Below are 10,445 nucleotides of genomic sequence, written 5' to 3'. Positions count from 1 at the left end.
AGTGGCTTTTTTTTTTTTTAATTTCATCTTTTTTTTTTTAAGTCTGCTTACATAAAGTCTACAAATCTGAAGCAGGCAGCTCGGTGAGTTTTTACGTGGGTGCACAGCTTGTCACTTCTGTGTAGGTCACAAACACGGTATTTCCCCCTCCCTGACTCCCCGAGGCTCTCTTAAGTGCGTTCCCAAGTGAGTACCAGGAAGAAGTTGGTTTTCAACTGAATTCCAACGACGCAGAGGACATAATTTGCATAATTTACATATTTTACACAATCTGCATAATTAGCATAATTCGTCTGGGAGAAGGGGTCTCTTGACAGAAGGAGCTGTGAGTGCAAAGATCTCGCTTTAGGAAAGAGTGTGACATACCTGAGGGACTGGCTAAAGGCCAGAGGGACTGGTGAAGTAAGAAAGGAGACAGGAGGCATGAGGTGTGAAGCCAGGTGTTACACAGAATCTCACAGGCCGTGGCGAGGAGTTCACTGGCTGCAGGCAGCTTCTTGAAATGCAACAGTGAGCATGATATCAATATGGGGATAACCTTGGATCTGCTCAGCCTCACACTTAAGGACTTTATTATTAGTTACAAATCACAGGCAGTCCCGCTTCTCCATCAGGGAGAACTTCCAGGATATCCCTGCATGCCTGAGAACCATGGCTCTAACATGGCGGGAAAGAATAGCATAGAAATGAATCTTGCTCCCAACCTCAGGGATTTCCAGAGTGTAGGGTTCTGAGGGACATGAGAATCCAGTACAAAGTGGCTGGTGCTGAGAGGGACCCACACGTCAACTGCTGAAAAGAACTTTCTGATGGAGCTGGCAGGTTACTCTGACTGACCTCTAGCTGGAAAGGTGGGTCCAGCAAGGTTGCCTATGGTGGTCCCAGAGATGGGTACCCCCCTCCACAAATAAAATAGGTTTTACTTAAAATAGCTCCATTCTCTCTGGGCCACAAAAAGTGTGCGATTGGAATGTGTTTAAGTAACCCAGGAAGGGGTGTGGGCCCAAGTGGATTAGTGCGTGGGTTGTGGTGCTGCCATCAGCCCTGTAGGAAGGGGCCAACTTCTGAGAGTAAGGGTATCTTTTTCTGTAAAGAGCTCTTTTTCCCTTTTTCTTTATTAAAAAAACAAACAAAGAAACAAAAAAACACCCACAACTTTTAAGGAGCATCTTTAGCTACTTCCTCTTCCCTCCCCCAGGGATTTACTACTTTGAAGGCAGTTGACTTAACCCTTGGTAGTCTGGGTTATAAATCCTGCCTGAGCAAGATGGGCAGGAGCCCAAAGCTCTATGGTTGCCCCTTCTGGGACCTGACCTAAACCCATGTGCCCTTGCCAGGGACTCCCCAGGGATGGTCGTGGAAATGATGAGGGATACTTAGCCTTCTTTGGGGGGCAGGGGGCAGAGATTGGCAGAGACCTGGCAGGACCCAGAACTGGGGTGTTGTCTTCCTTAGCTGTGGTCCGGGGCTGCTGGAGATTGTGAGATCAGAGCACTAGGTTTGTGACAGGTGGGGCAGAAACAGGTGACACTGTTGAGAGGGACTCTGGTAGCCCCCTGCTGGTGAGGGTGAGGGCTGGTTCATCTCCTGACACTTCTGATAGGACTGCCTCCTTGGGGAGCCACTGGGAGTCCTCCCGCAGAGGAGGCAGGACCAGAGGAAGCAGGATGGAGGTCCAGACAAGCAAGGTGTTCCCAGGAGGGGGCCTTCCCAGCCACACGGGGACACCAGCCTCTATTCCTGGCTCTGGCTGCTTGCGATGGGCCTCAGCCAACAGGGCCTATCTTTAGGCCTTCCCGTTTGTAGGCATTGATGAAGACCCAGAACGGGGTGCATCCTTCCCCAGTGAAATTGCCTTTGAGCCCAGGGTCTTTTCTCATAAGGGACACACTCTGAAAGGGACCCATTGTCAAAGACAAAGAAAGCTGATTTTAATCAGTATTGATTAAAATACTGGTAAAGACAAATTTAATCAGTATTATACTCACTCTGACAATAGGGAAAAGCATCCAACATGAACTGAACCCAACTTCGATTTGTACAGACGTGACTGGGTGTTTTGGGGTGTGGAGGGACTAGGGATGAGGGGTTCTCTGGAGTCAGTGGAGTAAAGAACTACAAAACAGAGGAAAGGGTTGGTCCACATGAAACCCACCTACATTTGCTAAGTGGCATTTATCCAAGGTGGACTCCTACCCTCCCACAGAGCCTGGGAGACACAGTCTTCAGATGCTGCCTGGAACAAACAATACGGGGTGTTTTTTTTTTTTTGGCTGCCTTGAGTTTTTTCCATCAGTCACTTTAAGAAGACACTTAGGGTCACGGTTGGGACACGACCCTGAGCTGTTAGAAACTATGGTAATGTTCTCGTTCAAGTCTTTATAGGTCAAGGTTGACAGGCCTAGTCCAGACAACTGCTCTGAGTAATGTGGCTAGAATTTAGGCCACGAGAGAGTCTTTGCCACCATCCCCTTCTGGAGAAAGCCGACAATGTGCAGCTCTGGTTATTATGGGGCAAAGAACACCGGACCCGTGCTGCCTGAACAGGCCAGCCCTGGTCCTGGCCCGGCCACCAGCTCACCTGCAGGTGAGGGAGGCAGCATGGCATGTGTCTGCGGAGTGTTTCAGGACTGACTTCTGGATAAGAACTATGTCTGGGGGCGGGTGGCAAATGAGTCACTTGCCTCTGGCACAAAATTTCAGGGACTGCCAAAACCCTCAGTAATAAATATAAATATTTTAATGTAATATGTTAATAAATCAAAATGCAAAAAAACTCTATGATGATCAAAATACTAGAATTTTAAGTAAAGATGGGATCTGACTGTGCTGTGATTAGGGTGAGGTGAGGGAGGCCACAGATCCTGGCAGCCTCAGACCCCTAGCTCCCACGCTCTGGAGGGGAAACTTTTTTTCACTTCCTGCCTGTCATCTTCACTCCTTCCTCTAGGGGGAGAACGTCTACTGCACAAACCTCCAGGCCCCAGGCTTAGAGGCGGGAAGAGCCACTCTGGTCTCCAGGCTGTTTTCTAGATTCAGAGCCAAATGAGGGGGAGAGAGATTGAAAGCGACTCTGGCTCATGGTACTATGCGGCTATGACCTTGCACACTGGGGAAGAGAAAAAATAAAAACACAAGAGCCGCGTGTGTTCCTAACACTTTCAGTGGAAGAATTCCACATACATTCAAAATTGCAGCGATGACTGGTTTAGTGCAAGGAATACAGCAGTTGTCTGGGAAACAAGAAATCTCTGTTCCAGTCCCAGCTCTGCCTTGACGCCTTGGGTGCCTTTGGCCAAGTCATTTCCCATCTCGTGGCCTCAGTGTTTCCATCTGTAAAATGAAGGGTTGGATCAGATGGTTCCAGAATCCATTTTGGCCCTAAACATCTCTGTTTCTGTCTCTAAAGCAGAGCTGGAAGAGCCTGAAGTTCCTGAAACAGAAAGTAAAGCAGCCGGGTCATTCAGGCCGGCGCATTCTGGAAGGTTGATTTTCCACGTTCGGCCTTCTGCCTCCATCCAGGACTTTCAGCCAACTGCCAGCACTAGGTGTCCTGAGCTAGAAGCCAAGTCACTTTATCTAACATGGGCCTTAGCTGGGTTTTACACGCGTTGTCTCTTTTCAGCTTCTCAACACCGCTGTGAGCAGCTGCTAGGATCATCAGCCCTGCTTTACAGATGGAGAAGTTTGAGCCCTTGCAAAGGTTAGGTCAGTGCCAAGGTCAGCTAGCTGGTGAGTGCATGGCTAGGCCTGGGCGGGCATTTAAGTCCAGAGGACGAGCAAGCCCACGTGTGAGCCGCAGACCCTCCCTGCCCCCTGTGTATCCCCTAGGAGAGTGAGTGTCAGGGAATGAGAAGTGCCCTGATTTGGAAGCACTCCTGAGTGGTGGGGGAATGGGCCGCAGACACTTCCCTCCCACAGAGCGGGATGGAGGCTAATGACGGATGGATCCAGCAGACAGCTCCTGGGTTCTTGCCAGGGCAAGGCTGGGGAAGGCCCCAGTGGTACCCCTGACAGGTGAGGAGTCAGAAACCCCCAGGGCAGGGTGGGAGTGTGGGAGAGGGCAGGGTCCTACCTTCTCCAGCTCCTCGGTTTCCCTGGTGGGGACTGCAGGGGTGGGGATGAGGGGGATCAGGTGGGTGAACCAGCTCCCCAGCTCATTCAAAGCACAGCCTGCGTTGCCAGTCCCTGGCCAGGCCTGAGGGAAACACGAAACCAGGAAAGACTCCATTCTGCTCTTTAATGGGGTGGGGGGGGTGCTCCTTTTTCTTCATTTTCTCCTTTCTTGGTGCCATTTCCACAGCTGCCCTTAGGCCCAGGTGGAAGGTGAATCTGAAGCTCAGAGAAGAGTTTGAAGGTCTAACTCCTCAGCCACAGGTCCTAAGGGCGGAGAGGAGTGCCAGGCTGGCCGGCTCCCAGTAACCTCCGGGAACTTCCCGGCCCGGCCCCTCCCCCTCTCCCTGCTTCAGAGACAGAAGCCTGGAAAAAAATTTCTCAGCAAAGGCACGAAGATGGCTCTGGGCAAATGGCTTTTTAAGAAAAGACATTCTTGGGGCGCCTGGGTGGCTCAGTGGGTTAAGCCGCTGCCTTCGGCTCGGGTCGTGATCTCAGGGTTCTGGGATCGAAGCCCCGCATCGGGCTCTTTGCTCATCAGGGAGTCTGCTTCCCTTCCTCTCTCTCTGCCTGCCTCTCTGCCTGCTTGTGATTTCTGTCTGTCGAATGAATAAATAAAATCTTTAAAAAAAAAAAAAAAAAAAAAAAAAGAAAAGACATTCTTCATCTACTTTAAAATTTTCCCTCAGATTGGCCCTGATTAAAAATGAGAAGGAAGAGTTCACCTTTGTCTCTGGGATTTATTTTCACTGATGCCCTTGTCAATTCAGCAACACTGAGTCATGCCTGTCCCAGGTGCTCTTCAAGTTGAGGCTGACAAGGACCCAAAATGGCCTCCTGGTGTAAAAAGTCCACGTTTCACTTGGGCTCCCTTATCGAATAAAAGTCATTTAAGGTATGAACTTAACATGGAGCTCAAGGGCCTTGGAGGTGAAAGGCTAACAAGGGCATCTGGAACTACTTCTCAGCTGCCCCATCAGTTGGCAGAACTGTATGAGCAAATCACTCTTGAAAAGCTCCCCATCCCCTAGTTTTTGTACCAGTCAGGCACCATTCAACCAGAACCTGCCCAGGACAGGATATGGAGGGTCTGGAAGAGCCATTTTCTATAAGGAACAAAGAGGAGGGGAGAGTGGGAGTCCCAGTGGTGCTTGCCTACACTTGCAAGGGAGCCCAGGGGTCAAGGGTGCAGACTGCTGTGAGAAGTTCTAGAAGGCACACTTGAACACTGTTGGAATTTATCTCGTGACCATATTTGGTCAGTTTATTTATTCAACAACTGACTACTGACCCTCAACTATGTGCCAAGCACTGAGTTAAGCATTGGGAATACTGGGAGGAGCAAAACACAGAGATGGTCTCTGTCTTCCTGGAACTCAGCCTCTAGTACAGGTGACAGATATTGGACAAATTGACCACCAAATAAAGGTAAAATGTCAACTGTGATGGTGCTGTGAGAATGCCAAGTGAGGATTTGTCCTGATAAGAAACCAAGGAGAACTTTACTGGTGGAAGGATGCCAAAGCTGAGAGCTACATGGTGAATTAGCCATGGGCAGCAGGGAGGGTAAGCATTTCAGGGAGGAGCATCTCATGCAAAGGTCCTGTGGTGTGAGAAAGCATGGCAGTTGGAGGCAGTCAAAAAAGCCCCCTCCCCCGGGGAAGCGGTGGGGACAGGTGTAAGATGAGAAGATGACTGGCAGAGCCTGGATCTTGAAAGCTTGTAGGTCAAACTGAAGACTTTTGTCTTGTCCCTGAGAATAGCAGAAAACCACAGAATGATTCTAAGTGGGTGGGTGAGAGAAACAAAGTTGGGTTTTGAGAAGATCACTCCTGCAGCCATAAAAAGAACACTTGAAATTAACCTACCAAACAACCTTCTAAAGGAATGCTTGACTTGGGGAAAGTACTAACAATAAACACATTCATCGGCTTCATATGGAGAATGAAACATAGTACTGTGTGCTTCTCAGGGATTCATACATTTGGCCTTGAGAATAGCATCTAAGACAGCTGTATTACTATGATGCGTGTTTTGTAGATGAGGAAACAGAGGCCCGGAAGGTTGGTTGTGGTCACTCAGCGGGAGAAGGTGCAGAGCAGGAGTTCAGATCCATGTCTGGGTAACAGCAGAGGCCCTGCTATCATGACTATGGCCCCAGAAAGCTGCAGGTAACCCTGGCCTGGTCCTCAACCTTGGCTGCACGTTGACATCGCCTGGGTGGGGTGTTAAAAAGTCTAGTCCTCTCCCCAGTGAGACTCTGTTACAATCAGCCTGGGCATTGGGAATTTTTGTAAACTCCCCAGGTGGGTTTACAGATTGTGCAACCCAGTGGAGACCCCCCTGCCCTCAGCCTGGGAGAACACCTGGGAATGTTCCATTTCCAAGGCTGCAGTTTACAGCAGTGTCTCTGGCTGCACTCGGTGACCTCCGAGTTCCCTGCCAGCTTGGAGAGGCTACAGTTTCATGATCCACCAGTTGTGCTGCCAGAAGCTTCTCACCCAAGGTGAATGGGTTTCTGGAACTGACAGATGGAGGCCAAAGGACCTTGGTAACACAGCACTGGCTGTAAAGCCTAGGCAGCAAGAGCCAAGTCCTCAAGGCTGCGTCTTAAACCCTGCCAGGCACCTTCCCTCTGGCCCAGACCCAGCCTGCAGGCAAGCTGAGAAGAGGAAGAAAGATGGTCAGCTAGTCCCATGTGGGCATGGCCACAGCTGGGTGTTGCTGGCTGTTGGCCCCATTACTGGGGACTGATTCACTCCTTTGAAAGCATCTAGAGCCTCAGAAGATAGGGGGATCCCTCCAAAGCCAAGACTTCCCAGAAGTCAGGGGTGACCATGCCTGAGGACTGGGTGGTGAAAAGAACCAGGAAGCATCCCTCACCGGCCCCCTTGGGGGCTCCTTGTCTTCTTGGAAGTGCTGCTGCCTGGGTGGATATTTGACTTTTTCCCCTTCCTCTCTCTAGCCAGGCTTGTCTGCTACCACTTGAAGCTGCCAAGTTCATGCCCCCATCCAGGCCCTGCATTTGTGATCCTTGGTAAGCTTAGAATGCCCTCCTCCACCTATTGTCTTGGCAACTCTGGGCCTGAAACCCAGGCCTGGCCACTTGGCAGAGCTATGAGAGCAGACTGGGAGTTGCAGGGCACAGAGGCAGGCCAGGCCTGAGCCCTTGCTCCTCCCACATGCCTCCTCCCTAACATCTGGGGGGCCTTCCTCTGTCCCCAGGGAGGCCAGACCCACCTGAACCAGCATCACTATGGCAGTCTGGGGATTCGAGTCACAAATGCTCCCCTGACCCTCTCCGAGCCCAGAACCGCACAGCCATGGGAGGCTGGGAAGAGGTGGAGCAGCAAAGAATAAAACCACCACCTCCCATCGGTGGGCTGCTTCCTGGCTTTTCCAGGCTCTCCTGGAACTGTTATCTCATTTATAGACATAAGATCCGACAGCCCCATGGCAACCACATGTGTCTCCCTCGTTATAGAAATAAGAAACTTAGAGGACCAGAGATGGTATGCTTATTATAAAGTCATGCGATCTCAACTCCAACCCAGCCACTTTGGATGCACCTTTGATTCTCAGGATAACTCTGCAAGATTGGCAGAGCAGACCATCAGCCCATTGGACAGATGAGGAAGCAGAGGTGCAGAGAAGAATCAGTCTGCCCAAGGTCACCCTGGACCTCACTGGTGAACAGAGACCAGAAACCTGTACTCTTGGCTCCTGCCACCATTACACTGCAGAGCCCTGGTTCTAAAGGGCCGAGAGAAGGGCGAGAAGGCAGGTGGGACGTAAATAATGTGAGCTGAAGTGAGTTCAGGTGGGAAGTTGCTTTTAGGACTGTGAATTTGGAACTTCTCAGAACTAGAGTTTGCCCCCAAAGGTCAATCTCAGCCCAGTGTTTTTCCTTCACCCCATGAGTCTCAGTGTTTTCATTTATTAAATGGCAATAAGTGATAGAACTTACTACATAGGGTCATCATGAAGATTAAGTGAGGTAAAAGCCCCCAAAATGTATGACCTATCCTTAACAGGCAATAAAGAGTAGTTACTATTTTTATTTTAATTGCCATTATTATAATTTCCATTATAATCATAACCATTCTGGAAAACAATCCATCAAAACAGCTTCTTCCAGTAATGGGGCCTCATTTCCAGCCTGCTGGGCTCCTAGCTGGTAATCACCCCAGAGGGAATCTATCCATCTTTGCCCTTCCTTGTTTCTTCCTTGAAATACAGTGGTGTGCTGGAGGCAACCAGTACTGGCTTCGGAGGCCCTATTGTTAAATTTTCAGGAATTTTCTGAGCTGGTAGTTCAACACGAACAATTAAAATTAAATTATATAAACTGCTGGGAGCCAGTTCTTCTTGGGTCTCTCTCACGTTAGCCGGTCTCACAAATAGAGACACTGACTCTTCATTCTGGGCTGTCTTTTCAAAGATGTTTGTACAATGTCTTCTTCCAGAGGAGAGGGCAGGTTTGCTTATCATCCAGAATAAGAAAAATAACATCCACCTCTGAGCATTGCAAAAGAGTTAACTTACCAGAAGAAGAGATTCTGGGGACGCCTGGGTGGCTCAGTGGGTTAAGCCTCTGCCTTCAGCTCAGGTCATGATCTCAGGGTCCTGGGAGCGAATCTCGCATCGGGCTCTGTGCTCAGTGGGGAGACTGCTTCTCCCCCTCCCCTGCCTGCCTCTCTGCCTACTTGTGATCTCTCTCTCTGTGTTAAATAAATAAATAAAATCTCAAAAAAAAAAAATGAAAAGAAAAGAAAAGAGAAAGAGATTCAGGTCTCTAAGCTCAGGCTTCCTCTCTTGTGTTCAACCTGCTGCTTGTGCAAGTGCCAGCTGGCCCACTTTGCTTCCACCCCGTGGGAACTGGGGCTTAGGGAACTAGTGCAAGATAATGCTGACACTCTGATTACCGCAGCTGCTCTGAGTAATAAAGGCCTTTGTCTCTGACCTGGGAGTCTCATGTCTTCTGTTGGCATCTGTGAAACTGACAATTTGTTAGTTTACCAGTAGAGTAAACTCTTAGAACTTCTAAAGTTCTGGATGTAAAATTAAATAAATTACATTGTTATCTATACTCCATCTATGTAAGTGTGGAAATACAACGTATTGGTGTGCTTCTGAGCATCTCTTCCCAACTCCGCGTTCAGTGGTACAATATAGGTAGCTTGAAATCAACTATGAAAGTCTTATTTTTACCACAGAAATTGCCCTTCCTCATCTGGAACCAGTTGTGAAACATTTATCGTCACATCACTGTCGAAATCCTACAAATCTCTCCCCAGCAGTTCTCAAATCTTCACGTTCCTGAGGAGCTTGTCAAAATGCAGGCTGGGGCGTCTAGGAGGCTCAGATGGTTAAGCGTCTGCCTTCAGCTCAGGTCATGATTCCAGGGTCCTGGGACACAGCCCCCCCTCAGGCTCCCAACTCAGCGGGGGTCTGCTTCTCCCTCTCCTTCTGTTGCTCCCCTGCTTGTGCATATGTTCTCCAATAAATAGTCTTTTTTTTTTTTTGGAAGATATTATTTATTTATTCGAAGGAGGTGCAGAGGGGGAGGGGGAGGGACAAGGATATTCCACAGGGAGCATGGAGCCTGACATGGGCCTCCATCTTACCACCCTGAGATCAGGAGCTGAGCCCAAATCAAGAGTCAGACACTTAACCGACTGAGCCATCCAGGCACCCCGATATTGAAGAAATTCTTAAAACTCAATAGTAAAAGAGCAAGCGATCCAATTAGACCATTGGCCAAAGACATGAAGAGACATTTCACCAAAGATAAACAGATGGCAAATAAACACACACAGAAATGATACTCAAGATCATTAGCTATTAGAGAAGTGCAAATTAAACCCACAACATCACTAAGCACCTATCAAAATGGCTAAAATAAAAAATAGTGACGATAGCAAATGGTGGCAAAGATGCTAAGAAATGATCATTCTTCATTGGTGGTGACGTAAAACGGCACAGTCCCTCTGAAAAACAGTTTGGCAGTTTCTTTTGAAAAGTAAACAAGCACCTACCATATAAGCCAGCAATGGTTCATTGGTGTTTATCCCAGAGAAGTGAAGATTTGGGTTCACAAGTACAAAATTGCAGGGGCACCTGGGTGGCTCAGTCAGTTTGTGTCTGCCTTCAGATAGGGTCAGGATCCCAGGGTCTCGGGATTGAGCCCCACATCCAGCTCCCTACTTAGCAGGGAGCTTGCTTCTCCCTTTCCCTCTGCTCTTCCTTCCTGCTTGTGCTCTCTCCCTCTCTCAAATAAATATATAAAATATTTTTTAAAAACAAGGGAAGGGCTGAATAAACTCCATCTC

This window comes from Lontra canadensis, unplaced genomic scaffold (genome assembly GCF_010015895.1).
Source record: "Lontra canadensis isolate GAN:19392208 unplaced genomic scaffold, GSC_riverotter_1.0 scaffold5, whole genome shotgun sequence".
Lineage (NCBI taxonomy): Eukaryota > Metazoa > Chordata > Mammalia > Carnivora > Mustelidae > Lontra > Lontra canadensis.
This window is presented reverse-complemented; position numbering follows the sequence as displayed.